General features: G+C 53.2%; 47 non-coding genes across 47 annotated transcripts; 10 read left to right on the forward strand and 37 right to left on the reverse strand.

Annotated features, from left to right (window-relative positions):
- Positions 1-30: 30 nt before the first annotated feature.
- Trnam-cau lies at positions 31-103 on the reverse strand. The gene has a single exon. It is a non-coding gene; the product is annotated as a tRNA-Met (tRNA).
- A 381-nt stretch (positions 104-484) lies between these two features.
- On the reverse strand, positions 485-555 carry Trnag-gcc. The gene has a single exon. It is a non-coding gene; the product is annotated as a tRNA-Gly (tRNA).
- A 342-nt stretch (positions 556-897) lies between these two features.
- On the forward strand, positions 898-969 carry Trnag-ucc. Its single transcript has one exon. It is a non-coding gene; the product is annotated as a tRNA-Gly (tRNA).
- A 593-nt stretch (positions 970-1562) lies between these two features.
- Positions 1563-1636, reverse strand: Trnai-aau. The gene has a single exon. It is a non-coding gene; the product is annotated as a tRNA-Ile (tRNA).
- Positions 1637-1834: 198 nt separating this feature from the next.
- Positions 1835-1906, reverse strand: Trnae-uuc. Its single transcript has one exon. It is a non-coding gene; the product is annotated as a tRNA-Glu (tRNA).
- A 305-nt stretch (positions 1907-2211) lies between these two features.
- Positions 2212-2284, reverse strand: Trnam-cau. The gene has a single exon. It is a non-coding gene; the product is annotated as a tRNA-Met (tRNA).
- Positions 2285-2665: 381 nt separating this feature from the next.
- On the reverse strand, positions 2666-2736 carry Trnag-gcc. Its single transcript has one exon. It is a non-coding gene; the product is annotated as a tRNA-Gly (tRNA).
- A 342-nt stretch (positions 2737-3078) lies between these two features.
- Positions 3079-3150, forward strand: Trnag-ucc. Its single transcript has one exon. It is a non-coding gene; the product is annotated as a tRNA-Gly (tRNA).
- A 593-nt stretch (positions 3151-3743) lies between these two features.
- On the reverse strand, positions 3744-3817 carry Trnai-aau. Its single transcript has one exon. It is a non-coding gene; the product is annotated as a tRNA-Ile (tRNA).
- Positions 3818-4015: 198 nt separating this feature from the next.
- Positions 4016-4087, reverse strand: Trnae-uuc. Its single transcript has one exon. It is a non-coding gene; the product is annotated as a tRNA-Glu (tRNA).
- Positions 4088-4392: 305 nt separating this feature from the next.
- Positions 4393-4465, reverse strand: Trnam-cau. The gene has a single exon. It is a non-coding gene; the product is annotated as a tRNA-Met (tRNA).
- Positions 4466-4846: 381 nt separating this feature from the next.
- Positions 4847-4917, reverse strand: Trnag-gcc. The gene has a single exon. It is a non-coding gene; the product is annotated as a tRNA-Gly (tRNA).
- A 342-nt stretch (positions 4918-5259) lies between these two features.
- On the forward strand, positions 5260-5331 carry Trnag-ucc. The gene has a single exon. It is a non-coding gene; the product is annotated as a tRNA-Gly (tRNA).
- A 593-nt stretch (positions 5332-5924) lies between these two features.
- Positions 5925-5998, reverse strand: Trnai-aau. The gene has a single exon. It is a non-coding gene; the product is annotated as a tRNA-Ile (tRNA).
- A 198-nt stretch (positions 5999-6196) lies between these two features.
- On the reverse strand, positions 6197-6268 carry Trnae-uuc. The gene has a single exon. It is a non-coding gene; the product is annotated as a tRNA-Glu (tRNA).
- Positions 6269-6573: 305 nt separating this feature from the next.
- Trnam-cau lies at positions 6574-6646 on the reverse strand. The gene has a single exon. It is a non-coding gene; the product is annotated as a tRNA-Met (tRNA).
- Positions 6647-7027: 381 nt separating this feature from the next.
- Positions 7028-7098, reverse strand: Trnag-gcc. Its single transcript has one exon. It is a non-coding gene; the product is annotated as a tRNA-Gly (tRNA).
- Positions 7099-7440: 342 nt separating this feature from the next.
- Positions 7441-7512, forward strand: Trnag-ucc. The gene has a single exon. It is a non-coding gene; the product is annotated as a tRNA-Gly (tRNA).
- A 593-nt stretch (positions 7513-8105) lies between these two features.
- On the reverse strand, positions 8106-8179 carry Trnai-aau. The gene has a single exon. It is a non-coding gene; the product is annotated as a tRNA-Ile (tRNA).
- Positions 8180-8377: 198 nt separating this feature from the next.
- On the reverse strand, positions 8378-8449 carry Trnae-uuc. The gene has a single exon. It is a non-coding gene; the product is annotated as a tRNA-Glu (tRNA).
- A 305-nt stretch (positions 8450-8754) lies between these two features.
- On the reverse strand, positions 8755-8827 carry Trnam-cau. The gene has a single exon. It is a non-coding gene; the product is annotated as a tRNA-Met (tRNA).
- A 381-nt stretch (positions 8828-9208) lies between these two features.
- On the reverse strand, positions 9209-9279 carry Trnag-gcc. Its single transcript has one exon. It is a non-coding gene; the product is annotated as a tRNA-Gly (tRNA).
- A 342-nt stretch (positions 9280-9621) lies between these two features.
- Trnag-ucc lies at positions 9622-9693 on the forward strand. Its single transcript has one exon. It is a non-coding gene; the product is annotated as a tRNA-Gly (tRNA).
- A 593-nt stretch (positions 9694-10286) lies between these two features.
- On the reverse strand, positions 10287-10360 carry Trnai-aau. Its single transcript has one exon. It is a non-coding gene; the product is annotated as a tRNA-Ile (tRNA).
- Positions 10361-10558: 198 nt separating this feature from the next.
- Trnae-uuc lies at positions 10559-10630 on the reverse strand. The gene has a single exon. It is a non-coding gene; the product is annotated as a tRNA-Glu (tRNA).
- Positions 10631-10935: 305 nt separating this feature from the next.
- On the reverse strand, positions 10936-11008 carry Trnam-cau. Its single transcript has one exon. It is a non-coding gene; the product is annotated as a tRNA-Met (tRNA).
- A 381-nt stretch (positions 11009-11389) lies between these two features.
- Positions 11390-11460, reverse strand: Trnag-gcc. The gene has a single exon. It is a non-coding gene; the product is annotated as a tRNA-Gly (tRNA).
- A 342-nt stretch (positions 11461-11802) lies between these two features.
- Trnag-ucc lies at positions 11803-11874 on the forward strand. Its single transcript has one exon. It is a non-coding gene; the product is annotated as a tRNA-Gly (tRNA).
- A 593-nt stretch (positions 11875-12467) lies between these two features.
- On the reverse strand, positions 12468-12541 carry Trnai-aau. Its single transcript has one exon. It is a non-coding gene; the product is annotated as a tRNA-Ile (tRNA).
- Positions 12542-12739: 198 nt separating this feature from the next.
- Positions 12740-12811, reverse strand: Trnae-uuc. Its single transcript has one exon. It is a non-coding gene; the product is annotated as a tRNA-Glu (tRNA).
- Positions 12812-13116: 305 nt separating this feature from the next.
- On the reverse strand, positions 13117-13189 carry Trnam-cau. The gene has a single exon. It is a non-coding gene; the product is annotated as a tRNA-Met (tRNA).
- Positions 13190-13570: 381 nt separating this feature from the next.
- Trnag-gcc lies at positions 13571-13641 on the reverse strand. Its single transcript has one exon. It is a non-coding gene; the product is annotated as a tRNA-Gly (tRNA).
- Positions 13642-13983: 342 nt separating this feature from the next.
- On the forward strand, positions 13984-14055 carry Trnag-ucc. Its single transcript has one exon. It is a non-coding gene; the product is annotated as a tRNA-Gly (tRNA).
- A 593-nt stretch (positions 14056-14648) lies between these two features.
- Trnai-aau lies at positions 14649-14722 on the reverse strand. The gene has a single exon. It is a non-coding gene; the product is annotated as a tRNA-Ile (tRNA).
- A 198-nt stretch (positions 14723-14920) lies between these two features.
- Positions 14921-14992, reverse strand: Trnae-uuc. The gene has a single exon. It is a non-coding gene; the product is annotated as a tRNA-Glu (tRNA).
- A 305-nt stretch (positions 14993-15297) lies between these two features.
- On the reverse strand, positions 15298-15370 carry Trnam-cau. The gene has a single exon. It is a non-coding gene; the product is annotated as a tRNA-Met (tRNA).
- A 381-nt stretch (positions 15371-15751) lies between these two features.
- On the reverse strand, positions 15752-15822 carry Trnag-gcc. The gene has a single exon. It is a non-coding gene; the product is annotated as a tRNA-Gly (tRNA).
- A 342-nt stretch (positions 15823-16164) lies between these two features.
- On the forward strand, positions 16165-16236 carry Trnag-ucc. Its single transcript has one exon. It is a non-coding gene; the product is annotated as a tRNA-Gly (tRNA).
- A 593-nt stretch (positions 16237-16829) lies between these two features.
- Trnai-aau lies at positions 16830-16903 on the reverse strand. Its single transcript has one exon. It is a non-coding gene; the product is annotated as a tRNA-Ile (tRNA).
- A 198-nt stretch (positions 16904-17101) lies between these two features.
- Positions 17102-17173, reverse strand: Trnae-uuc. Its single transcript has one exon. It is a non-coding gene; the product is annotated as a tRNA-Glu (tRNA).
- A 305-nt stretch (positions 17174-17478) lies between these two features.
- Trnam-cau lies at positions 17479-17551 on the reverse strand. The gene has a single exon. It is a non-coding gene; the product is annotated as a tRNA-Met (tRNA).
- A 381-nt stretch (positions 17552-17932) lies between these two features.
- On the reverse strand, positions 17933-18003 carry Trnag-gcc. The gene has a single exon. It is a non-coding gene; the product is annotated as a tRNA-Gly (tRNA).
- A 342-nt stretch (positions 18004-18345) lies between these two features.
- On the forward strand, positions 18346-18417 carry Trnag-ucc. The gene has a single exon. It is a non-coding gene; the product is annotated as a tRNA-Gly (tRNA).
- Positions 18418-19010: 593 nt separating this feature from the next.
- Positions 19011-19084, reverse strand: Trnai-aau. The gene has a single exon. It is a non-coding gene; the product is annotated as a tRNA-Ile (tRNA).
- A 6028-nt stretch (positions 19085-25112) lies between these two features.
- Positions 25113-25185, reverse strand: Trnam-cau. Its single transcript has one exon. It is a non-coding gene; the product is annotated as a tRNA-Met (tRNA).
- A 381-nt stretch (positions 25186-25566) lies between these two features.
- On the reverse strand, positions 25567-25637 carry Trnag-gcc. Its single transcript has one exon. It is a non-coding gene; the product is annotated as a tRNA-Gly (tRNA).
- Positions 25638-25979: 342 nt separating this feature from the next.
- Positions 25980-26051, forward strand: Trnag-ucc. Its single transcript has one exon. It is a non-coding gene; the product is annotated as a tRNA-Gly (tRNA).
- Positions 26052-26290: the final 239 nt, after the last annotated feature.

Genomic DNA, 26290 nt, shown 5'->3' on the forward strand with positions numbered 1-26290 from the left:
CAGCACCACCATCAGTCACAGAAAATTAAATGCCCCGGGTGAGGATCGAACTCACGACCTTAAGATTATGAGACTTACGCGCTGCCTACTGCGCTACCGAGGCACGGGTGCACCGCTTGTCCTGCAAACTGGGTAAATGCCGTACCCAATATTAGACGTAGAGACACTGTACTTCCTGGATAACGTGTTCTGTTGCTACACGTGCACTGCCGGCCCAGTTGATTGCGGTGCTGCTGCAGCTGTTGCAACGATAGGCAGCACTCCTTGTCGTTAAAGTTCAGAGCCTCGGAGGCACCCGGACCCGGCAACTTGTGAGGCCAGGCCGACGCTAGTCTGTAGAACATGATGCGAGCGTCCTAGTGGGGACCCGCGAGTGCTGCGTTCTCGGTCCTTCTCAAGGGAAATCCAGCTACACATTCTTGTGGATCGTGCATCTCAAGCGCTCAAGCCACGCGGCAGCATCATCGCGGGAAAAGCAAAATGATGCATCGGCCGGGAATCGAACCCGGGCCGCCCGCGTGGCAGGCGAGCATTCTACCACTGAACCACCGATGCTGGGGCCAGCGGTAACTTGACGCTGCTTCCCGAGCAGATGTCTCAAGGGAAAGTGGGACTGCCGTCAAGCGCCGTAGCATTCTGTGGGAAAGATGCTGCAGACGCTGAATCCTGCACTGCACTGCTTAAAAATGCCGCCAGAACGCGGTCCTCTGCGTACTCTTGCGTCGCCGGCGCCCAACTCTTGCCAAAGGATGCGAAATGTGCGCGGATACGCTGTCCGAATGCGTCTGGATGTGCTCCCCTAGCCTGCCTCGAAATGCGCCTGCCAGGTACGATCACCTTCCGCCGCTGCCGACTGGCGGGAAGCCGACACAGCGCGGACGCGCGGCGCCCGCTTGTGCGGTGGTGGTGTAATGGTCAGCATAGTTGCCTTCCAAGCAGTTGATCCGGGTTCGATTCCCGGCCACCGCAGCAGGCTTTTAATTTCGCGTATGAGTACTTTTGCCACGCGCTCTTAAATTATTGTTTTTTCGCCCTCTTACTCGCTGCATACCAGCCCTTAGTGTGTCTCGACTTGTCTCGACTTTGCTCAGCTGACGCGAGAGCTGACGCTCTCAAATCGGCCTTTATCAAAACGACAAGCACGAGAAACGACTGAGAGAGCTAAGGAGAGGCGAGGCGATAGACACACAGCACGCCCCCTTCATTTCACGGTGGCGTCTCCCTGACCGAATCGGGCTGTAGCTCCGAAAACAAAGGAGAAACAAAAATAGGAAGTAAAAGTGCAAATAGTGCCCTGTGTTCCCATGCGCTCACCCGCCCAAGTACTGACAAGGGCCAAAGTTGTTACGCATCGGCAATCGGACATTTTCTTTCATTTTCTCTTTATCGGTTGAGAACCAGTGTATTCAAGATATTATGGCCATTGCCGAGTGAATGCTGCAGCGCTTCCCGACGAGTCGGGTTCGGATCCTCTGTCAACTTCCACGCAGGGTGATGATCTTCTGGTCATCACACTCGCCAGCTGAAATCGGCGCTGCCTTTTCGTAGTAGTAAAAGAGTAGTGGCCCGTGGGGGGATCGAACCCACGACCTTCGCGTTATTAGCACGACGCTCTAACCAACTGAGCTAACGGGCCTCGGCAGATGCAGTTGCTCAGCCCTACGCTGGAAACAGGTGGCATGAAGCCATACACCATTTCTATGGTCGTCGTGTGTCTGCTTCCCTAGTCTATATTCTGCTGACGGTCACGAAACAGTAGCTATATTGCGAGCAGGACGGGAAACGGCCGCTCGGACAGCCCAAACCTGTCACGATTCGTGTGGAAAAAATTCCGTTCCGGTACCGGGAATCGAACCCCGGCCACCTGGGTGAAAGCCAGGTATCCTAGCCACTAGACCACACCGGATGCGGCCGTTTCGTTCGACCGTTCGTACGGTCGCTTGTCGCATTTCGTGTCGAGTGCCGCGTCGGCGCCCCTCTCTCTTTGCGAGCATCTTTGCACATAGTGACTGGCAAGGCGCGCACCTCAAACGTCGCAGAGCAATGCTTTTGGCTTCATGCTCTGCTGGGAGAAGAGGAAAAGGGAAGCTGTAAGTAGCAATAACAGGAAGTAAACATTTTCCCGCTGAAGCGTTGAAACGTTGTGGATAACAAACAAGAAATACGTTGGCGCCCTAGCAACAGCACCACCATCAGTCACAGAAAATTAAATGCCCCGGGTGAGGATCGAACTCACGACCTTAAGATTATGAGACTTACGCGCTGCCTACTGCGCTACCGAGGCACGGGTGCACCGCTTGTCCTGCAAACTGGGTAAATGCCGTACCCAATATTAGACGTAGAGACACTGTACTTCCTGGATAACGTGTTCTGTTGCTACACGTGCACTGCCGGCCCAGTTGATTGCGGTGCTGCTGCAGCTGTTGCAACGATAGGCAGCACTCCTTGTCGTTAAAGTTCAGAGCCTCGGAGGCACCCGGACCCGGCAACTTGTGAGGCCAGGCCGACGCTAGTCTGTAGAACATGATGCGAGCGTCCTAGTGGGGACCCGCGAGTGCTGCGTTCTCGGTCCTTCTCAAGGGAAATCCAGCTACACATTCTTGTGGATCGTGCATCTCAAGCGCTCAAGCCACGCGGCAGCATCATCGCGGGAAAAGCAAAATGATGCATCGGCCGGGAATCGAACCCGGGCCGCCCGCGTGGCAGGCGAGCATTCTACCACTGAACCACCGATGCTGGGGCCAGCGGTAACTTGACGCTGCTTCCCGAGCAGATGTCTCAAGGGAAAGTGGGACTGCCGTCAAGCGCCGTAGCATTCTGTGGGAAAGATGCTGCAGACGCTGAATCCTGCACTGCACTGCTTAAAAATGCCGCCAGAACGCGGTCCTCTGCGTACTCTTGCGTCGCCGGCGCCCAACTCTTGCCAAAGGATGCGAAATGTGCGCGGATACGCTGTCCGAATGCGTCTGGATGTGCTCCCCTAGCCTGCCTCGAAATGCGCCTGCCAGGTACGATCACCTTCCGCCGCTGCCGACTGGCGGGAAGCCGACACAGCGCGGACGCGCGGCGCTCGCTTGTGCGGTGGTGGTGTAATGGTCAGCATAGTTGCCTTCCAAGCAGTTGATCCGGGTTCGATTCCCGGCCACCGCAGCGGGCTTTTAATTTCGCGTATGAGTACTTTTGCCACGCGCTCTTAAATTATTGTTTTTTCGCCCTCTTACTCGCTGCATACCAGCCCTTAGTGTGTCTCGACTTGTCTCGACTTTGCTCAGCTGACGCGAGAGCTGACGCTCTCAAATCGGCCTTTATCAAAACGACAAGCACGAGAAACGACTGAGAGAGCTAAGGAGAGGCGAGGCGATGGACACACAGCACGCCCCCTTCATTTCACGGTGGCGTCTCCCTGACCGAATCGGGCTGTAGCTCCGAAAACAAAGGAGAAACAAAAATAGGAAGTAAAAGTGCAAATAGTGCCCTGTGTTCCCATGCGCTCACCCGCCCAAGTACTGACAAGGGCCAAAGTTGTTACGCATCGGCAATCGGACATTTTCTTTCATTTTCTCTTTATCGGTTGAGAACCAGTGTATTCAAGATATTATGGCCATTGCCGAGTGAATGCTGCAGCGCTTCCCGACGAGTCGGGTTCGGATCCTCTGTCAACTTCCACGCAGGGTGATGATCTTCTGGTCATCACACTCGCCAGCTGAAATCGGCGCTGCCTTTTCGTAGTAGTAAAAGAGTAGTGGCCCGTGGGGGGATCGAACCCACGACCTTCGCGTTATTAGCACGACGCTCTAACCAACTGAGCTAACGGGCCTCGGCAGATGCAGTTGCTCAGCCCTACGCTGGAAACAGGTGGAATGAAGCCATACACCATTTCTATGGTCGTCGTGTGTCTGCTTCCCTAGTCTATATTCTGCTGACGGTCACGAAACAGTAGCTATATTGCGAGCAGGACGGGAAACGGCCGCTCGGACAGCCCAAACCTGTCACGATTCGTGTGGAAAAAATTCCGTTCCGGTACCGGGAATCGAACCCCGGCCACCTGGGTGAAAGCCAGGTATCCTAGCCACTAGACCACACCGGATGCGGCCGTTTCGTTGGACCGTTCGTACGGTCGCTTGTCGCATTTCGTGTCGAGTGCCGCGTCGGCGCCCCTCTCTCTTTGCGAGCATCTTTGCACATAGTGACTGGCAAGGCGCGCACCTCAAACGTCGCAGAGCAATGCTTTTGGCTTCATGCTCTGCTGGGAGAAGAGGAAAAGGGAAGCTGTAAGTAGCAATAACAGGAAGTAAACATTTTCCCGCTGAAGCGTTGAAACGTTGTGGATAACAAACAAGAAATACGTTGGCGCCCTAGCAACAGCACCACCATCAGTCACAGAAAATTAAATGCCCCGGGTGAGGATCGAACTCACGACCTTAAGATTATGAGACTTACGCGCTGCCTACTGCGCTACCGAGGCACGGGTGCACCGCTTGTCCTGCAAACTGGGTAAATGCCGTACCCAATATTAGACGTAGAGACACTGTACTTCCTGGATAACGTGTTCTGTTGCTACACGTGCACTGCCGGCCCAGTTGATTGCGGTGCTGCTGCAGCTGTTGCAACGATAGGCAGCACTCCTTGTCGTTAAAGTTCAGAGCCTCGGAGGCACCCGGACCCGGCAACTTGTGAGGCCAGGCCGACGCTAGTCTGTAGAACATGATGCGAGCGTCCTAGTGGGGACCCGCGAGTGCTGCGTTCTCGGTCCTTCTCAAGGGAAATCCAGCTACACATTCTTGTGGATCGTGCATCTCAAGCGCTCAAGCCACGCGGCAGCATCATTGCGGGAAAAGCAAAATGATGCATCGGCCGGGAATCGAACCCGGGCCGCCCGCGTGGCAGGCGAGCATTCTACCACTGAACCACCGATGCTGGGGCCAGCGGTAACTTGACGCTGCTTCCCGAGCAGATGTCTCAAGGGAAAGTGGGACTGCCGTCAAGCGCCGTAGCATTCTGTGGGAAAGATGCTGCAGACGCTGAATCCTGCACTGCACTGCTTAAAAATGCCGCCAGAACGCGGTCCTCTGCGTACTCTTGCGTCGCCGGCGCCCAACTCTTGCCAAAGGATGCGAAATGTGCGCGGATACGCTGTCCGAATGCGTCTGGATGTGCTCCCCTAGCCTGCCTCGAAATGCGCCTGCCAGGTACGATCACCTTCCGCCGCTGCCGACTGGCGGGAAGCCGACACAGCGCGGACGCGCGGCGCCCGCTTGTGCGGTGGTGGTGTAATGGTCAGCATAGTTGCCTTCCAAGCAGTTGATCCGGGTTCGATTCCCGGCCACCGCAGCAGGCTTTTAATTTCGCGTATGAGTACTTTTGCCACGCGCTCTTAAATTATTGTTTTTTCGCCCTCTTACTCGCTGCATACCAGCCCTTAGTGTGTCTCGACTTGTCTCGACTTTGCTCAGCTGACGCGAGAGCTGACGCTCTCAAATCGGCCTTTATCAAAACGACAAGCACGAGAAACGACTGAGAGAGCTAAGGAGAGGCGAGGCGATAGACACACAGCACGCCCCCTTCATTTCACGGTGGCGTCTCCCTGACCGAATCGGGCTGTAGCTCCGAAAACAAAGGAGAAACAAAAATAGGAAGTAAAAGTGCAAATAGTGCCCTGTGTTCCCATGCGCTCACCCGCCCAAGTACTGACAAGGGCCAAAGTTGTTACGCATCGGCAATCGGACATTTTCTTTCATTTTCTCTTTATCGGTTGAGAACCAGTGTATTCAAGATATTATGGCCATTGCCGAGTGAATGCTGCAGCGCTTCCCGACGAGTCGGGTTCGGATCCTCTGTCAACTTCCACGCAGGGTGATGATCTTCTGGTCATCACACTCGCCAGCTGAAATCGGCGCTGCCTTTTCGTAGTAGTAAAAGAGTAGTGGCCCGTGGGGGGATCGAACCCACGACCTTCGCGTTATTAGCACGACGCTCTAACCAACTGAGCTAACGGGCCTCGGCAGATGCAGTTGCTCAGCCCTACGCTGGAAACAGGTGGAATGAAGCCATACACCATTTCTATGGTCGTCGTGTGTCTGCTTCCCTAGTCTATATTCTGCTGACGGTCACGAAACAGTAGCTATATTGCGAGCAGGACGGGAAACGGCCGCTCGGACAGCCCAAACCTGTCACGATTCGTGTGGAAAAAATTCCGTTCCGGTACCGGGAATCGAACCCCGGCCACCTGGGTGAAAGCCAGGTATCCTAGCCACTAGACCACACCGGATGCGGCCGTTTCGTTGGACCGTTCGTACGGTCGCTTGTCGCATTTCGTGTCGAGTGCCGCGTCGGCGCCCCTCTCTCTTTGCGAGCATCTTTGCACATAGTGACTGGCAAGGCGCGCACCTCAAACGTCGCAGAGCAATGCTTTTGGCTTCATGCTCTGCTGGGAGAAGAGGAAAAGGGAAGCTGTAAGTAGCAATAACAGGAAGTAAACATTTTCCCGCTGAAGCGTTGAAACGTTGTGGATAACAAACAAGAAATACGTTGGCGCCCTAGCAACAGCACCACCATCAGTCACAGAAAATTAAATGCCCCGGGTGAGGATCGAACTCACGACCTTAAGATTATGAGACTTACGCGCTGCCTACTGCGCTACCGAGGCACGGGTGCACCGCTTGTCCTGCAAACTGGGTAAATGCCGTACCCAATATTAGACGTAGAGACACTGTACTTCCTGGATAACGTGTTCTGTTGCTACACGTGCACTGCCGGCCCAGTTGATTGCGGTGCTGCTGCAGCTGTTGCAACGATAGGCAGCACTCCTTGTCGTTAAAGTTCAGAGCCTCGGAGGCACCCGGACCCGGCAACTTGTGAGGCCAGGCCGACGCTAGTCTGTAGAACATGATGCGAGCGTCCTAGTGGGGACCCGCGAGTGCTGCGTTCTCGGTCCTTCTCAAGGGAAATCCAGCTACACATTCTTGTGGATCGTGCATCTCAAGCGCTCAAGCCACGCGGCAGCATCATTGCGGGAAAAGCAAAATGATGCATCGGCCGGGAATCGAACCCGGGCCGCCCGCGTGGCAGGCGAGCATTCTACCACTGAACCACCGATGCTGGGGCCAGCGGTAACTTGACGCTGCTTCCCGAGCAGATGTCTCAAGGGAAAGTGGGACTGCCGTCAAGCGCCGTAGCATTCTGTGGGAAAGATGCTGCAGACGCTGAATCCTGCACTGCACTGCTTAAAAATGCCGCCAGAACGCGGTCCTCTGCGTACTCTTGCGTCGCCGGCGCCCAACTCTTGCCAAAGGATGCGAAATGTGCGCGGATACGCTGTCCGAATGCGTCTGGATGTGCTCCCCTAGCCTGCCTCGAAATGCGCCTGCCAGGTACGATCACCTTCCGCCGCTGCCGACTGGCGGGAAGCCGACACAGCGCGGACGCGCGGCGCCCGCTTGTGCGGTGGTGGTGTAATGGTCAGCATAGTTGCCTTCCAAGCAGTTGATCCGGGTTCGATTCCCGGCCACCGCAGCAGGCTTTTAATTTCGCGTATGAGTACTTTTGCCACGCGCTCTTAAATTATTGTTTTTTCGCCCTCTTACTCGCTGCATACCAGCCCTTAGTGTGTCTCGACTTGTCTCGACTTTGCTCAGCTGACGCGAGAGCTGACGCTCTCAAATCGGCCTTTATCAAAACGACAAGCACGAGAAACGACTGAGAGAGCTAAGGAGAGGCGAGGCGATAGACACACAGCACGCCCCCTTCATTTCACGGTGGCGTCTCCCTGACCGAATCGGGCTGTAGCTCCGAAAACAAAGGAGAAACAAAAATAGGAAGTAAAAGTGCAAATAGTGCCCTGTGTTCCCATGCGCTCACCCGCCCAAGTACTGACAAGGGCCAAAGTTGTTACGCATCGGCAATCGGACATTTTCTTTCATTTTCTCTTTATCGGTTGAGAACCAGTGTATTCAAGATATTATGGCCATTGCCGAGTGAATGCTGCAGCGCTTCCCGACGAGTCGGGTTCGGATCCTCTGTCAACTTCCACGCAGGGTGATGATCTTCTGGTCATCACACTCGCCAGCTGAAATCGGCGCTGCCTTTTCGTAGTAGTAAAAGAGTAGTGGCCCGTGGGGGGATCGAACCCACGACCTTCGCGTTATTAGCACGACGCTCTAACCAACTGAGCTAACGGGCCTCGGCAGATGCAGTTGCTCAGCCCTACGCTGGAAACAGGTGGCATGAAGCCATACACCATTTCTATGGTCGTCGTGTGTCTGCTTCCCTAGTCTATATTCTGCTGACGGTCACGAAACAGTAGCTATATTGCGAGCAGGACGGGAAACGGCCGCTCGGACAGCTCAAACCTGTCACGATTCGTGTGGAAAAAATTCCGTTCCGGTACCGGGAATCGAACCCGGGCCTCCTGGGTGAAAGCCAGGTATCCTAGCCACTAGACCACACCGGATGCGGCCGTTTCGTTGGACCGTTCGTACGGTCGCTTGTCGCATTTCGTGTCGAGTGCCGCGTCGGCGCCCCTCTCTCTTTGCGAGCATCTTTGCACATAGTGACTGGCAAGGCGCGCACCTCAAACGTCGCAGAGCAATGCTTTTGGCTTCATGCTCTGCTGGGAGAAGAGGAAAAGGGAAGCTGTAAGTAGCAATAACAGGAAGTAAACATTTTCCCGCTGAAGCGTTGAAACGTTGTGGATAACAAACAAGAAATACGTTGGCGCCCTAGCAACAGCACCACCATCAGTCACAGAAAATTAAATGCCCCGGGTGAGGATCGAACTCACGACCTTAAGATTATGAGACTTACGCGCTGCCTACTGCGCTACCGAGGCACGGGTGCACCGCTTGTCCTGCAAACTGGGTAAATGCCGTACCCAATATTAGACGTAGAGACACTGTACTTCCTGGATAACGTGTTCTGTTGCTACACGTGCACTGCCGGCCCAGTTGATTGCGGTGCTGCTGCAGCTGTTGCAACGATAGGCAGCACTCCTTGTCGTTAAAGTTCAGAGCCTCGGAGGCACCCGGACCCGGCAACTTGTGAGGCCAGGCCGACGCTAGTCTGTAGAACATGATGCGAGCGTCCTAGTGGGGACCCGCGAGTGCTGCGTTCTCGGTCCTTCTCAAGGGAAATCCAGCTACACATTCTTGTGGATCGTGCATCTCAAGCGCTCAAGCCACGCGGCAGCATCATCGCGGGAAAAGCAAAATGATGCATCGGCCGGGAATCGAACCCGGGCCGCCCGCGTGGCAGGCGAGCATTCTACCACTGAACCACCGATGCTGGGGCCAGCGGTAACTTGACGCTGCTTCCCGAGCAGATGTCTCAAGGGAAAGTGGGACTGCCGTCAAGCGCCGTAGCATTCTGTGGGAAAGATGCTGCAGACGCTGAATCCTGCACTGCACTGCTTAAAAATGCCGCCAGAACGCGGTCCTCTGCGTACTCTTGCGTCGCCGGCGCCCAACTCTTGCCAAAGGATGCGAAATGTGCGCGGATACGCTGTCCGAATGCGTCTGGATGTGCTCCCCTAGCCTGCCTCGAAATGCGCCTGCCAGGTACGATCACCTTCCGCCGCTGCCGACTGGCGGGAAGCCGACACAGCGCGGACGCGCGGCGCCCGCTTGTGCGGTGGTGGTGTAATGGTCAGCATAGTTGCCTTCCAAGCAGTTGATCCAGGTTCGATTCCCGGCCACCGCAGCAGGCTTTTAATTTCGCGTATGAGTACTTTTGCCACGCGCTCTTAAATTATTGTTTTTTCGCCCTCTTACTCGCTGCATACCAGCCCTTAGTGTGTCTCGACTTGTCTCGACTTTGCTCAGCTGACGCGAGAGCTGACGCTCTCAAATCGGCCTTTATCAAAACGACAAGCACGAGAAACGACTGAGAGAGCTAAGGAGAGGCGAGGCGATAGACACACAGCACGCCCCCTTCATTTCACGGTGGCGTCTCCCTGACCGAATCGGGCTGTAGCTCCGAAAACAAAGGAGAAACAAAAATAGGAAGTAAAAGAGCAAATAGTGCCCTGTGTTCCCATGCGCTCACCCGCCCAAGTACTGACAAGGGCCAAAGTTGTTACGCATCGGCAATCGGACATTTTCTTTCATTTTCTCTTTATCGGTTGAGAACCAGTGTATTCAAGATATTATGGCCATTGCCGAGTGAATGCTGCAGCGCTTCCCGACGAGTCGGGTTCGGATCCTCTGTCAACTTCCACGCAGGGTGATGATCTTCTGGTCATCACACTCGCCAGCTGAAATCGGCGCTGCCTTTTCGTAGTAGTAAAAGAGTAGTGGCCCGTGGGGGGATCGAACCCACGACCTTCGCGTTATTAGCACGACGCTCTAACCAACTGAGCTAACGGGCCTCGGCAGATGCAGTTGCTCAGCCCTACGCTGGAAACAGGTGGCATGAAGCCATACACCATTTCTATGGTCGTCGTGTGTCTGCTTCCCTAGTCTATATTCTGCTGACGGTCACGAAACAGTAGCTATATTGCGAGCAGGACGGGAAACGGCCGCTCGGACAGCTCAAACCTGTCACGATTCGTGTGGAAAAAATTCCGTTCCGGTACCGGGAATCGAACCCGGGCCTCCTGGGTGAAAGCCAGGTATCCTAGCCACTAGACCACACCGGATGCGGCCGTTTCGTTGGACCGTTCGTACGGTCGCTTGTCGCATTTCGTGTCGAGTGCCGCGTCGGCGCCCCTCTCTCTTTGCGAGCATCTTTGCACATAGTGACTGGCAAGGCGCGCACCTCAAACGTCGCAGAGCAATGCTTTTGGCTTCATGCTCTGCTGGGAGAAGAGGAAAAGGGAAGCTGTAAGTAGCAATAACAGGAAGTAAACATTTTCCCGCTGAAGCGTTGAAACGTTGTGGATAACAAACAAGAAATACGTTGGCGCCCTAGCAACAGCACCACCATCAGTAACAGAAAATTAAATGCCCCGGGTGAGGATCGAACTCACGACCTTAAGATTATGAGACTTACGCGCTGCCTACTGCGCTACCGAGGCACGGGTGCACCGCTTGTCCTGCAAACTGGGTAAATGCCGTACCCAATATTAGACGTAGAGACACTGTACTTCCTGGATAACGTGTTCTGTTGCTACACGTGCACTGCCGGCCCAGTTGATTGCGGTGCTGCTGCAGCTGTTGCAACGATAGGCAGCACTCCTTGTCGTTAAAGTTCAGAGCCTCGGAGGCACCCGGACCCGGCAACTTGTGAGGCCAGGCCGACGCTAGTCTGTAGAACATGATGCGAGCGTCCTAGTGGGGACCCGCGAGTGCTGCGTTCTCGGTCCTTCTCAAGGGAAATCCAGCTACACATTCTTGTGGATCGTGCATCTCAAGCGCTCAAGCCACGCGGCAGCATCATCGCGGGAAAAGCAAAATGATGCATCGGCCGGGAATCGAACCCGGGCCGCCCGCGTGGCAGGCGAGCATTCTACCACTGAACCACCGATGCTGGGGCCAGCGGTAACTTGACGCTGCTTCCCGAGCAGATGTCTCAAGGGAAAGTGGGACTGCCGTCAAGCGCCGTAGCATTCTGTGGGAAAGATGCTGCAGACGCTGAATCCTGCACTGCACTGCTTAAAAATGCCGCCAGAACGCGGTCCTCTGCGTACTCTTGCGTCGCCGGCGCCCAACTCTTGCCAAAGGATGCGAAATGTGCGCGGATACGCTGTCCGAATGCGTCTGGATGTGCTCCCCTAGCCTGCCTCGAAATGCGCCTGCCAGGTACGATCACCTTCCGCCGCTGCCGACTGGCGGGAAGCCGACACAGCGCGGACGCGCGGCGCCCGCTTGTGCGGTGGTGGTGTAATGGTCAGCATAGTTGCCTTCCAAGCAGTTGATCCGGGTTCGATTCCCGGCCACCGCAGCAGGCTTTTAATTTCGCGTATGAGTACTTTTGCCACGCGCTCTTAAATTATTGTTTTTTCGCCCTCTTACTCGCTGCATACCAGCCCTTAGTGTGTCTCGACTTGTCTCGACTTTGCTCAGCTGACGCGAGAGCTGACGCTCTCAAATCGGCCTTTATCAAAACGACAAGCACGAGAAACGACTGAGAGAGCTAAGGAGAGGCGAGGCGATAGACACACAGCACGCCCCCTTCATTTCACGGTGGCGTCTCCCTGACCGAATCGGGCTGTAGCTCCGAAAACAAAGGAGAAACAAAAATAGGAAGTAAAAGAGCAAATAGTGCCCTGTGTTCCCATGCGCTCACCCGCCCAAGTACTGACAAGGGCCAAAGTTGTTACGCATCGGCAATCGGACATTTTCTTTCATTTTCTCTTTATCGGTTGAGAACCAGTGTATTCAAGATATTATGGCCATTGCCGAGTGAATGCTGCAGCGCTTCCCGACGAGTCGGGTTCGGATCCTCTGTCAACTTCCACGCAGGGTGATGATCTTCTGGTCATCACACTCGCCAGCTGAAATCGGCGCTGCCTTTTCGTAGTAGTAAAAGAGTAGTGGCCCGTGGGGGGATCGAACCCACGACCTTCGCGTTATTAGCACGACGCTCTAACCAACTGAGCTAACGGGCCTCGGCAGATGCAGTTGCTCAGCCCTACGCTGGAAACAGGTGGCATGAAGCCATACACCATTTCTATGGTCGTCGTGTGTCTGCTTCCCTAGTCTATATTCTGCTGACGGTCACGAAACAGTAGCTATATTGCGAGCAGGACGGGAAACGGCCGCTCGGACAGCTCAAACCTGTCACGATTCGTGTGGAAAAAATTCCGTTCCGGTACCGGGAATCGAACCCGGGCCTCCTGGGTGAAAGCCAGGTATCCTAGCCACTAGACCACACCGGATGCGGCCGTTTCGTTGGACCGTTCGTACGGTCGCTTGTCGCATTTCGTGTCGAGTGCCGCGTCGGCGCCCCTCTCTCTTTGCGAGCATCTTTGCACATAGTGACTGGCAAGGCGCGCACCTCAAACGTCGCAGAGCAATGCTTTTGGCTTCATGCTCTGCTGGGAGAAGAGGAAAAGGGAAGCTGTAAGTAGCAATAACAGGAAGTAAACATTTTCCCGCTGAAGCGTTGAAACGTTGTGGATAACAAACAAGAAATACGTTGGCGCCCTAGCAACAGCACCACCATCAGTCACAGAAAATTAAATGCCCCGGGTGAGGATCGAACTCACGACCTTAAGATTATGAGACTTACGCGCTGCCTACTGCGCTACCGAGGCACGGGTGCACCGCTTGTCCTGCAAACTGGGTAAATGCCGTACCCAATATTAGACGTAGAGACACTGTACTTCCTGGATAACGTGTTCTGTTGCTACACGTGCACTGCCGGCCCAGTTGATTGCGGTGCTGCTGCAGCTGTTGCAACGATAGGCAGCACTCCTTGTCGTTAAAGTTCAGAGCCTCGGAGGCACCCGGACCCGGCAACTTGTGAGGCCAGGCCGACGCTAGTCTGTAGAACATGATGCGAGCGTCCTAGTGGGGACCCGCGAGTGCTGCGTTCTCGGTCCTTCTCAAGGGAAATCCAGCTACACATTCTTGTGGATCGTGCATCTCAAGCGCTCAAGCCACGCGGCAGCATCATCGCGGGAAAAGCAAAATGATGCATCGGCCGGGAATCGAACCCGGGCCGCCCGCGTGGCAGGCGAGCATTCTACCACTGAACCACCGATGCTGGGGCCAGCGGTAACTTGACGCTGCTTCCCGAGCAGATGTCTCAAGGGAAAGTGGGACTGCCGTCAAGCGCCGTAGCATTCTGTGGGAAAGATGCTGCAGACGCTGAATCCTGCACTGCACTGCTTAAAAATGCCGCCAGAACGCGGTCCTCTGCGTACTCTTGCGTCGCCGGCGCCCAACTCTTGCCAAAGGATGCGAAATGTGCGCGGATACGCTGTCCGAATGCGTCTGGATGTGCTCCCCTAGCCTGCCTCGAAATGCGCCTGCCAGGTACGATCACCTTCCGCCGCTGCCGACTGGCGGGAAGCCGACACAGCGCGGACGCGCGGCGCCCGCTTGTGCGGTGGTGGTGTAATGGTCAGCATAGTTGCCTTCCAAGCAGTTGATCCAGGTTCGATTCCCGGCCACCGCAGCAGGCTTTTAATTTCGCGTATGAGTACTTTTGCCACGCGCTCTTAAATTATTGTTTTTTCGCCCTCTTACTCGCTGCATACCAGCCCTTAGTGTGTCTCGACTTGTCTCGACTTTGCTCAGCTGACGCGAGAGCTGACGCTCTCAAATCGGCCTTTATCAAAACGACAAGCACGAGAAACGACTGAGAGAGCTAAGGAGAGGCGAGGCGATAGACACACAGCACGCCCCCTTCATTTCACGGTGGCGTCTCCCTGACCGAATCGGGCTGTAGCTCCGAAAACAAAGGAGAAACAAAAATAGGAAGTAAAAGAGCAAATAGTGCCCTGTGTTCCCATGCGCTCACCCGCCCAAGTACTGACAAGGGCCAAAGTTGTTACGCATCGGCAATCGGACATTTTCTTTCATTTTCTCTTTATCGGTTGAGAACCAGTGTATTCAAGATATTATGGCCATTGCCGAGTGAATGCTGCAGCGCTTCCCGACGAGTCGGGTTCGGATCCTCTGTCAACTTCCACGCAGGGTGATGATCTTCTGGTCATCACACTCGCCAGCTGAAATCGGCGCTGCCTTTTCGTAGTAGTAAAAGAGTAGTGGCCCGTGGGGGGATCGAACCCACGACCTTCGCGTTATTAGCACGACGCTCTAACCAACTGAGCTAACGGGCCTCGGCAGATGCAGTTGCTCAGCCCTACGCTGGAAACAGGTGGCATGAAGCCATACACCATTTCTATGGTCGTCGTGTGTCTGCTTCCCTAGTCTATATTCTGCTGACGGTCACGAAACAGTAGCTATATTGCGAGCAGGACGGGAAACGGCCGCTCGGACAGCTCAAACCTGTCACGATTCGTGTGGAAAAAATTCCGTTCCGGTACCGGGAATCGAACCCGGGCCTCCTGGGTGAAAGCCAGGTATCCTAGCCACTAGACCACACCGGATGCGGCCGTTTCGTTGGACCGTTCGTACGGTCGCTTGTCGCATTTCGTGTCGAGTGCCGCGTCGGCGCCCCTCTCTCTTTGCGAGCATCTTTGCACATAGTGACTGGCAAGGCGCGCACCTCAAACGTCGCAGAGCAATGCTTTTGGCTTCATGCTCTGCTGGGAGAAGAGGAAAAGGGAAGCTGTAAGTAGCAATAACAGGAAGTAAACATTTTCCCGCTGAAGCGTTGAAACGTTGTGGATAACAAACAAGAAATACGTTGGCGCCCTAGCAACAGCACCACCATCAGTCACAGAAAATTAAATGCCCCGGGTGAGGATCGAACTCACGACCTTAAGATTATGAGACTTACGCGCTGCCTACTGCGCTACCGAGGCACGGGTGCACCGCTTGTCCTGCAAACTGGGTAAATGCCGTACCCAATATTAGACGTAGAGACACTGTACTTCCTGGATAACGTGTTCTGTTGCTACACGTGCACTGCCGGCCCAGTTGATTGCGGTGCTGCTGCAGCTGTTGCAACGATAGGCAGCACTCCTTGTCGTTAAAGTTCAGAGCCTCGGAGGCACCCGGACCCGGCAACTTGTGAGGCCAGGCCGACGCTAGTCTGTAGAACATGATGCGAGCGTCCTAGTGGGGACCCGCGAGTGCTGCGTTCTCGGTCCTTCTCAAGGGAAATCCAGCTACACATTCTTGTGGATCGTGCATCTCAAGCGCTCAAGCCACGCGGCAGCATCATCGCGGGAAAAGCAAAATGATGCATCGGCCGGGAATCGAACCCGGGCCGCCCGCGTGGCAGGCGAGCATTCTACCACTGAACCACCGATGCTGGGGCCAGCGGTAACTTGACGCTGCTTCCCGAGCAGATGTCTCAAGGGAAAGTGGGACTGCCGTCAAGCGCCGTAGCATTCTGTGGGAAAGATGCTGCAGACGCTGAATCCTGCACTGCACTGCTTAAAAATGCCGCCAGAACGCGGTCCTCTGCGTACTCTTGCGTCGCCGGCGCCCAACTCTTGCCAAAGGATGCGAAATGTGCGCGGATACGCTGTCCGAATGCGTCTGGATGTGCTCCCCTAGCCTGCCTCGAAATGCGCCTGCCAGGTACGATCACCTTCCGCCGCTGCCGACTGGCGGGAAGCCGACACAGCGCGGACGCGCGGCGCCCGCTTGTGCGGTGGTGGTGTAATGGTCAGCATAGTTGCCTTCCAAGCAGTTGATCCGGGTTCGATTCCCGGCCACCGCAGCAGGCTTTTAATTTCGCGTATGAGTACTTTTGCCACGCGCTCTTAAATTATTGTTTTTTCGCCCTCTTACTCGCTGCATACCAGCCCTTAGTGTGTCTCGACTTGTCTCGACTTTGCTCAGCTGACGCGAGAGCTGACGCTCTCAAATCGGCCTTTATCAAAACGACAAGCACGAGAAACGACTGAGAGAGCTAAGGAGAGGCGAGGCGATAGACACACAGCACGCCCCCTTCATTTCACGGTGGCGTCTCCCTGACCGAATCGGGCTGTAGCTCCGAAAACAAAGGAGAAACAAAAATAGGAAGTAAAAGAGCAAATAGTGCCCTGTGTTCCCATGCGCTCACCCGCCCAAGTACTGACAAGGGCCAAAGTTGTTACGCATCGGCAATCGGACATTTTCTTTCATTTTCTCTTTATCGGTTGAGAACCAGTGTATTCAAGATATTATGGCCATTGCCGAGTGAATGCTGCAGCGCTTCCCGACGAGTCGGGTTCGGATCCTCTGTCAACTTCCACGCAGGGTGATGATCTTCTGGTCATCACACTCGCCAGCTGAAATCGGCGCTGCCTTTTCGTAGTAGTAAAAGAGTAGTGGCCCGTGGGGGGATCGAACCCACGACCTTCGCGTTATTAGCACGACGCTCTAACCAACTGAGCTAACGGGCCTCGGCAGATGCAGTTGCTCAGCCCTACGCTGGAAACAGGTGGCATGAAGCCATACACCATTTCTATGGTCGTCGTGTGTCTGCTTCCCTAGTCTATATTCTGCTGACGGTCACGAAACAGTAGCTATATTGCGAGCAGGACGGGAAACGGCCGCTCGGACAGCTCAAACCTGTCACGATTCGTGTGGAAAAAATTCCGTTCCGGTACCGGGAATCGAACCCGGGCCTCCTGGGTGAAAGCCAGGTATCCTAGCCACTAGACCACACCGGATGCGGCCGTTTCGTTGGACCGTTCGTACGGTCGCTTGTCGCATTTCGTGTCGAGTGCCGCGTCGGCGCCCCTCTCTCTTTGCGAGCATCTTTGCACATAGTGACTGGCAAGGCGCGCACCTCAAACGTCGCAGAGCAATGCTTTTGGCTTCATGCTCTGCTGGGAGAAGAGGAAAAGGGAAGCTGTAAGTAGCAATAACAGGAAGTAAACATTTTCCCGCTGAAGCGTTGAAACGTTGTGGATAACAAACAAGAAATACGTTGGCGCCCTAGCAACAGCACCACCATCAGTCACAGAAAATTAAATGCCCCGGGTGAGGATCGAACTCACGACCTTAAGATTATGAGACTTACGCGCTGCCTACTGCGCTACCGAGGCACGGGTGCACCGCTTGTCCTGCAAACTGGGTAAATGCCGTACCCAATATTAGACGTAGAGACACTGTACTTCCTGGATAACGTGTTCTGTTGCTACACGTGCACTGCCGGCCCAGTTGATTGCGGTGCTGCTGCAGCTGTTGCAACGATAGGCAGCACTCCTTGTCGTTAAAGTTCAGAGCCTCGGAGGCACCCGGACCCGGCAACTTGTGAGGCCAGGCCGACGCTAGTCTGTAGAACATGATGCGAGCGTCCTAGTGGGGACCCGCGAGTGCTGCGTTCTCGGTCCTTCTCAAGGGAAATCCAGCTACACATTCTTGTGGATCGTGCATCTCAAGCGCTCAAGCCACGCGGCAGCATCATCGCGGGAAAAGCAAAATGATGCATCGGCCGGGAATCGAACCCGGGCCGCCCGCGTGGCAGGCGAGCATTCTACCACTGAACCACCGATGCTGGGGCCAGCGGTAACTTGACGCTGCTTCCCGAGCAGATGTCTCAAGGGAAAGTGGGACTGCCGTCAAGCGCCGTAGCATTCTGTGGGAAAGATGCTGCAGACGCTGAATCCTGCACTGCACTGCTTAAAAATGCCGCCAGAACGCGGTCCTCTGCGTACTCTTGCGTCGCCGGCGCCCAACTCTTGCCAAAGGATGCGAAATGTGCGCGGATACGCTGTCCGAATGCGTCTGGATGTGCTCCCCTAGCCTGCCTCGAAATGCGCCTGCCAGGTACGATCACCTTCCGCCGCTGCCGACTGGCGGGAAGCCGACACAGCGCGGACGCGCGGCGCCCGCTTGTGCGGTGGTGGTGTAATGGTCAGCATAGTTGCCTTCCAAGCAGTTGATCCGGGTTCGATTCCCGGCCACCGCAGCAGGCTTTTAATTTCGCGTATGAGTACTTTTGCCACGCGCTCTTAAATTATTGTTTTTTCGCCCTCTTACTCGCTGCATACCAGCCCTTAGTGTGTCTCGACTTGTCTCGACTTTGCTCAGCTGACGCGAGAGCTGACGCTCTCAAATCGGCCTTTATCAAAACGACAAGCACGAGAAACGACTGAGAGAGCTAAGGAGAGGCGAGGCGATAGACACACAGCACGCCCCCTTCATTTCACGGTGGCGTCTCCCTGACCGAATCGGGCTGTAGCTCCGAAAACAAAGGAGAAACAAAAATAGGAAGTAAAAGTGCAAATAGTGCCCTGTGTTCCCATGCGCTCACCCGCCCAAGTACTGACAAGGGCCAAAGTTGTTACGCATCGGCAATCGGACATTTTCTTTCATTTTCTCTTTATCGGTTGAGAACCAGTGTATTCAAGATATTATGGCCATTGCCGAGTGAATGCTGCAGCGCTTCCCGACGAGTCGGGTTCGGATCCTCTGTCAACTTCCACGCAGGGTGATGATCTTCTGGTCATCACACTCGCCAGCTGAAATCGGCGCTGCCTTTTCGTAGTAGTAAAAGAGTAGTGGCCCGTGGGGGGATCGAACCCACGACCTTCGCGTTATTAGCACGACGCTCTAACCAACTGAGCTAACGGGCCTCGGCAGATGCAGTTGCTCAGCCCTACGCTGGAAACAGGTGGCATGAAGCCATACACCATTTCTATGGTCGTCGTGTGTCTGCTTCCCTAGTCTATATTCTGCTGACGGTCACGAAACAGTAGCTATATTGCGAGCAGGACGGGAAACGGCCGCTCGGACAGCTCAAACCTGTCACGATTCGTGTGGAAAAAATTCCGTTCCGGTACCGGGAATCGAACCCGGGCCTCCTGGGTGAAAGCCAGGTATCCTAGCCACTTTTTTTTTTTTCTTTTTTTTTTTCTTTTTTACTTTTTTTTTTTTTCCTTTTTTTTTTTTTGTGCCTTCTTCGGCTAGCTTCTACGCTTTTTTTGGAGATTTTTTTTTATTTTTTTTTTTTATTTTTTTTTATGTATATATTTTGCGGTGGTATATGTCAGGATCACTACCTCTCAAGCTCGTCTTCACTTAGTAATGGCATGAATGTTTCCGTGTCGTTCTGCTTTCATCGATGTTTGAGTTGCATTGAAGGCTTGATTTAATGTTGTCATCTCTTAGCGTTGAGAGTATGTTCGCCGAGATGGCCGCCGTGCTGTTTCCTTGCAGTTATTCACTAAAGTAACTGGTGTGTTCCTTGAGTTGGTGGAGACAAAATCAACAAGAGCATATGTTTCTCTTTCAGCATCAGAGATAATAAGGAGAAAATAAACTTCCGTGTTGAGGAAAAACGGGTATCTGGAAAGAAATACTGCCTCGTCTGAGTGAAACTTCATCAAATTAAACTATACGTGTCTTCTGGGGAACGTAAAGAAACAGAAATAAATATTGGCTCCACAAGTTTAGCATCCTGTTGCATGCTGCTTCTCTTCGGCCTTAGGTGCACACATGGTACCAACCATGAAACAATAAAGTCCGGAGAACTGACAAAGAGATACCCTGATAATAGAAGAAAGAAATAAAAATCAATAATCGTACTCAATAGTTCGCACACTTAAAGTTTTCCATCATTCAAAGCAACGGTGAGAAATTTCTGAAATTTTTCTTTATATTTGCGTAATCGTTTGATCGCGTAATATTCGGCAATAAGATACATATGAAAATCAGAAAGTGTAGGCGTTTTAGTTGTCAGCATATAATAGAGGTACTGTCCAATTAACCAGGTATAGCTATTATTTTTAGATTTCGGAAATAATTGCCAGTCCGGGTGGAGTATATCCTGCAGTTGTATTGCGGATGGCGACGTTCTATTAAGAAGAGCCAGTTTCATTCTCGTCCAGTTCCAGATTTGCGTTTGATCTCTGCAGTATAATATGTGTTGCAACGTTTCCACATGTCCACATGCGTCGCAAGTCGGCGTAGGCCGTAATTGGATCTTACACAATTTCTCTCCCGTGGGCATCACCTCGTTCACAACATCATACCACAAGGAACGTACTCGGGAACGAAGAAGAGGAGTGCTGATATTCATCCAAATTTGTCGCCAGTTCTTGCCAGGATACTTCATTTCAATAGAGTTATTCTGTTGCCGATTCGTAAATACACTGTAGACAGCCGCAGCAGTGAATGTTTGCAGGTGTTGATGCACATAGCTGGACTCCACGTAATATCGGCGAATATGAACGAGCTCGGGATGGATAGGTCCAACATTTATCGGTGGCGTCATATCCGGTGGTCGTAACTGCTGGAATAGACGTGCCGTAAGACCTGTCTGACTACATCGTAAGATCCTTGATGTTCGAGCTAGAAAAATCGCTAAGCACTGTAATTCAACATCTTTAAGGGCTAGACCACCTTTATAGTGAGGTAAAGCGGTAGCCTTGAAAGCGACTTTAAAAATATTACCTCGCCAAACGTACCAGCCTGCAAGAGCTAAAATTCTGTTTGCAATATCGGTAGGAATAGGGAGAACAGCGGCAACATGGTAAATCTTGCTGAGAACATAATAATTGACGAAATGTGCTCTCTGAATCCTATCTAAAGACCGCATATTGTGCTCTCGAATCAAAGCTCGAAGGACGTTGAGCTTCTGTTCCCAATTCACTCTCACCATTTCCCGCGGATTCGAAGTGAGAATCAAACCAAGGTGCTTGAGTTGGTTGGTTGCCTCTAACCAAACGGTGTTCGCAAAGCGAGCCTGCGGACCTAAATGCAAGACTTTGGATTTCCGTTCGTTAAGGCGTGCACCGCAGGCGCTGGCATACTGGTGTACAAGCCGTCGCACGGTGTCGAAATCTTCGTTGTTGTTGATAAGGACGCTAATATCGTCCGCATAGGCATGACAGACGGTCTTTGTATTCAGCGTTTGAAGACCCGGTAAGGTGACGCAAAACGTCTTCAGTAGTGGCTCTATAGCAATGGCGAAAAGAGTCGTAGAAAGCGGGCACCCTTGTCGCAAACCTTGTTGAATGGGCACAGGGGCTGTTAACTGGCCGTTGAATTTCACGCGGGAAGACGTATTGCAGATACAGTTGCTTATTATCTGTACGAAATGCTGGTTGAAACCCAGTTTTTCCAGCGTTCTGAACAGAAATCCGTGGTTAGTCCTATCAAATGCCTTATCGAAGTCAAAAAAGACTATTGCCAACGTGGTCTTGCAAATCCAAGTCAAATATGCAATATCTCGGTATTCGCACAGGGCGTCTATCATTGATCGGCCAGTAACCACGTTCATGTGATATGAACCAAGAACTTTACGAAGGACTGGCTTGAGTCTGGCATTGATAATCCTAGTAAAGATTTTGAAATCTGCGTTGAGGAGGGTGATTGGTCGTAAGTTATTGAGTGAAGTCCCCGGTGACGGTTTGGAGACTAAGACTATCATGCCCTCAGTAAACTGCGATGGAAGAGCAGTATTCATTAACAATTCATTATACATGATAGTCAGTTCGTCGCCGAAAACATCCCAGTACCGAAGATAAAATTCAATCGGCAAACCGTCTAAGCCTGCAGCTTTTCCTTTCGCCGCAGACGTAATGATAGACTTCACTTCGAAGTTAGTTATGGTTGCCAGGAGCTGTGCGTGGTCGTCCGGATCCACCGATGCCGTAATGTTAGACAAAAATTCCTCTCCCGCCTCTACATCTGTGTCATGCAGTGAGTAAAGTTGCCGGAAATGATTCCGCCTTGCTCATCATAAACACGACCTTCGTCATCTGTCAGTTGAGTAATGATTTTTTGTCTGCCCCTTTTAGCTGCCCGTATGACGTGGTACAAGGACGCAGACTCATTAAAGGTGTCATCGGAAGAGCGTGCCCGGACTTGGGCTCCTGCCAGAGACTCCCGAACCAAAGCGGTGATTTTGGCTTTGGTACGTTTAATGCGAAGGAGATTGCCAGGCAGTGCAGAGGAATCGTTATACAACTGGCGGAGAGCGGTAAAATAAAACTCCAACGTCTGTTTCTTCCAGTACGCCTTAGCCCTGGCAAACTGACAAATACATTTCTTTATGTGCGGCTTCACTAACTCCGTCCACCAATGAACACGCTCCCTATATCTTTGTCGTCGCTGGAGGCACCATTGCCACGTTGCAATAAGATCCTTCTTCAGGTCGCCGTCGTTCAACAGGGCGACGTTCAGTTGCCAGACGCCTCGACCCAAAAAGGTTTTCTGCGAGACATGCCGAAGCGTGATGTGATACGCACAGTGGTCGCTAAAATTAACAGGCCATATTTCACAATCCCTGGCAGCGCTTAAAATGTCTTTAGATACATAAAACCTATCCAGACGACTAGCGGAGGCAGCGGTAACATAAGTATATCCGGCGACCTGCGGGCGAAGTGAGCACCAGGTATCTTGTAAGTCCAGCCCATCAATTAAATCTCGCAACTCCAAACAAAAATTAAAATTCGGACACTGGTCTTCTCTGCGTACAACACAATTAAAATCGCCGCCCAATAAAATCCTCGAACAACCACAGGATAATAATGGTACAATTTCATCGCGATAAAATACACTCCTATCCCTTCGGCCTGTAGATCCAGTCGGGGCGTAGACGTTGATCAAAAGCAAATCTTCGAATTGTACGACAATCCCTCTACCCGTTTCTAAAACCGCTCGAGGTCGGCAAGTGATGCCCGCTTTGTACAAAATTGCAGTCCCTGCCTCATCGCCGATATTGATGACGGCCTCATAGCCCGTGACATTCCCGACCTTGGGTGTGACGACTTCTTGTAAGAAAACGATATCGATATCGGCGGCGTACATATAGTCAGTCAAACATTTTAATTTGACATCAGATGTTATTCGATTTATATTAGCAGTTGCAATTTTGTAATCCCGCATAAGAAAGGGCAATACAATGTTAATGCGTATCGTCGGCCCAGGACGGCTGCTTGCTCGACCCCGGCGAGGGAGTGGTATCGATAAATGCATCGGGTCCAGAACTGTCGACATGCATCACCACATCGGTCTCATCTGAATGCTGCACGACCTGTACTCCATCGTCTGTAACGATTCTCTCACATTCATCGGTCCGGAACTGCTTGATTGTACGTTGCAGTTTCTGTTCAAGAGTACGAGTTTCCTCGTCACTCTGCTTACGGACCGATTTCTTTTGTCGTCCTTTCTTCTGAGGACGGACGTCCTCAACGTGTTCGTTGATGTCGGGTTTCGCAGCGGTAAGAGTAGCACCCGCGGGAGACTGTTCGTTGCCGGAAACTGCGCTTAGCGGAGAAGACACTTCAAGGGGATGGGAAACTCGCGGCTGGTTACCAGAGTCCTCAGGTGGAAGACTCTCCGCAGATGGGTGCAGATGTTGATCGGGCAATCCTGGCGGAAGTTCCACACGGACCACGCCAGCATCAGAAGGGCGCGAATTTCCGGCCCCGTCGATTGCATAGTTTTCCACGTCAGAATCAACGGGCATTCGGCTCGCCGTAGCTGTGTTTACATCGGCGGCGGTCACGTCAGGCACAACCTCAGCCGCGTGCAGCTGTGGCGCGCTAACGACAGACGGACCGACAAGGCTCTCGGCATACGTCGGCCTATTGCCATCCTGCCCTGCAACAAGGGCATCGCGCTGTCGCAAAACACGACGCACTGGTTTAGCACGGGGACACGCGGCCTTCAGATGGTCCGTAGAGCCACAAAGTACACAAGTACGTGGTTGCCCCTCGTACATAACGAGTGCCCGGAAGCCTTGTATCACGACATTCGACGGGATATGCTTCGAGAGGTCAATTCGCGCTACCCTGACACCATTATCCACATTGAAGTGTTTAAGTCCACTCCACTGCTCTTGGTGAATGTCCAATACGTTCCCATACTGGGACAGACATTGCCGAATACGTGCAAGTTCAATTTCAAATGGTAGGTTGAACACACGGACCGTGCGCAGACCTAACCCAGCATGGGTAACGACAACTTTACAAATTTCACCATCAGAATTAACGAACTCGGCAGTACCCTTAGTTAAGTCCATTACACGTAAACAAGGCTCGTCACTAACAAGTTTCACGTAGACAGCATTCGCCAGGAAATCGTATGAAAATCCTAAAACTTCCTCGTCTTTAAGACTCAATCTGTCGAAGAAGAAATCGACTAATTCGTGGACCTGTGGTCGGCTAAAACCGAACGGGAATTGGAAACGCAACGTGTAACGGCGTAACTGATCATCCATGGCAAAGGCCATGATGTACTTACAAGGCCCAACCAGCTGCAGGCGCCGCCAAACAAGCGCGGAGCGAGCACTCCGGCACGTCTGCACACGGCCGCTGCTGCGGCGGAACTGCCACTAGACCACACCGGATGCGGCCGTTTCGTTGGACCGTTCGTACGGTCGCTTGTCGCATTTCGTGTCGAGTGCCGCGTCGGCGCCCCTCTCTCTTTGCGAGCATCTTTGCACATAGTGACTGGCAAGGCGCGCACCTCAAACGTCGCAGAGCAATGCTTTTGGCTTCATGCTCTGCTGGGAGAAGAGGAAAAGGGAAGCTGTAAGTAGCAATAACAGGAAGTAAACATTTTCCCGCTGAAGCGTTGAAACGTTGTGGATAACAAACAAGAAATACGTTGGCGCCCTAGCAACAGCACCACCATCAGTCACAGAAAATTAAATGCCCCGGGTGAGGATCGAACTCACGACCTTAAGATTATGAGACTTACGCGCTGCCTACTGCGCTACCGAGGCACGGGTGCACCGCTTGTCCTGCAAACTGGGTAAATGCCGTACCCAATATTAGACGTAGAGACACTGTACTTCCTGGATAACGTGTTCTGTTGCTACACGTGCACTGCCGGCCCAGTTGATTGCGGTGCTGCTGCAGCTGTTGCAACGATAGGCAGCACTCCTTGTCGTTAAAGTTCAGAGCCTCGGAGGCACCCGGACCCGGCAACTTGTGAGGCCAGGCCGACGCTAGTCTGTAGAACATGATGCGAGCGTCCTAGTGGGGACCCGCGAGTGCTGCGTTCTCGGTCCTTCTCAAGGGAAATCCAGCTACACATTCTTGTGGATCGTGCATCTCAAGCGCTCAAGCCACGCGGCAGCATCATCGCGGGAAAAGCAAAATGATGCATCGGCCGGGAATCGAACCCGGGCCGCCCGCGTGGCAGGCGAGCATTCTACCACTGAACCACCGATGCTGGGGCCAGCGGTAACTTGACGCTGCTTCCCGAGCAGATGTCTCAAGGGAAAGTGGGACTGCCGTCAAGCGCCGTAGCATTCTGTGGGAAAGATGCTGCAGACGCTGAATCCTGCACTGCACTGCTTAAAAATGCCGCCAGAACGCGGTCCTCTGCGTACTCTTGCGTCGCCGGCGCCCAACTCTTGCCAAAGGATGCGAAATGTGCGCGGATACGCTGTCCGAATGCGTCTGGATGTGCTCCCCTAGCCTGCCTCGAAATGCGCCTGCCAGGTACGATCACCTTCCGCCGCTGCCGACTGGCGGGAAGCCGACACAGCGCGGACGCGCGGCGCCCGCTTGTGCGGTGGTGGTGTAATGGTCAGCATAGTTGCCTTCCAAGCAGTTGATCCGGGTTCGATTCCCGGCCACCGCAGCAGGCTTTTAATTTCGCGTATGAGTACTTTTGCCACGCGCTCTTAAATTATTGTTTTTTCGCCCTCTTACTCGCTGCATACCAGCCCTTAGTGTGTCTCGACTTGTCTCGACTTTGCTCAGCTGACGCGAGAGCTGACGCTCTCAAATCGGCCTTTATCAAAACGACAAGCACGAGAAACGACTGAGAGAGCTAAGGAGAGGCGAGGCGATAGACACACAGCACGCCCCCTTCATTTC

Source organism: Schistocerca piceifrons, unplaced genomic scaffold (assembly GCF_021461385.2).
Source record: "Schistocerca piceifrons isolate TAMUIC-IGC-003096 unplaced genomic scaffold, iqSchPice1.1 HiC_scaffold_572, whole genome shotgun sequence".
In the NCBI taxonomy this organism is placed as follows: Eukaryota; Metazoa; Arthropoda; class Insecta; order Orthoptera; family Acrididae; genus Schistocerca; species Schistocerca piceifrons.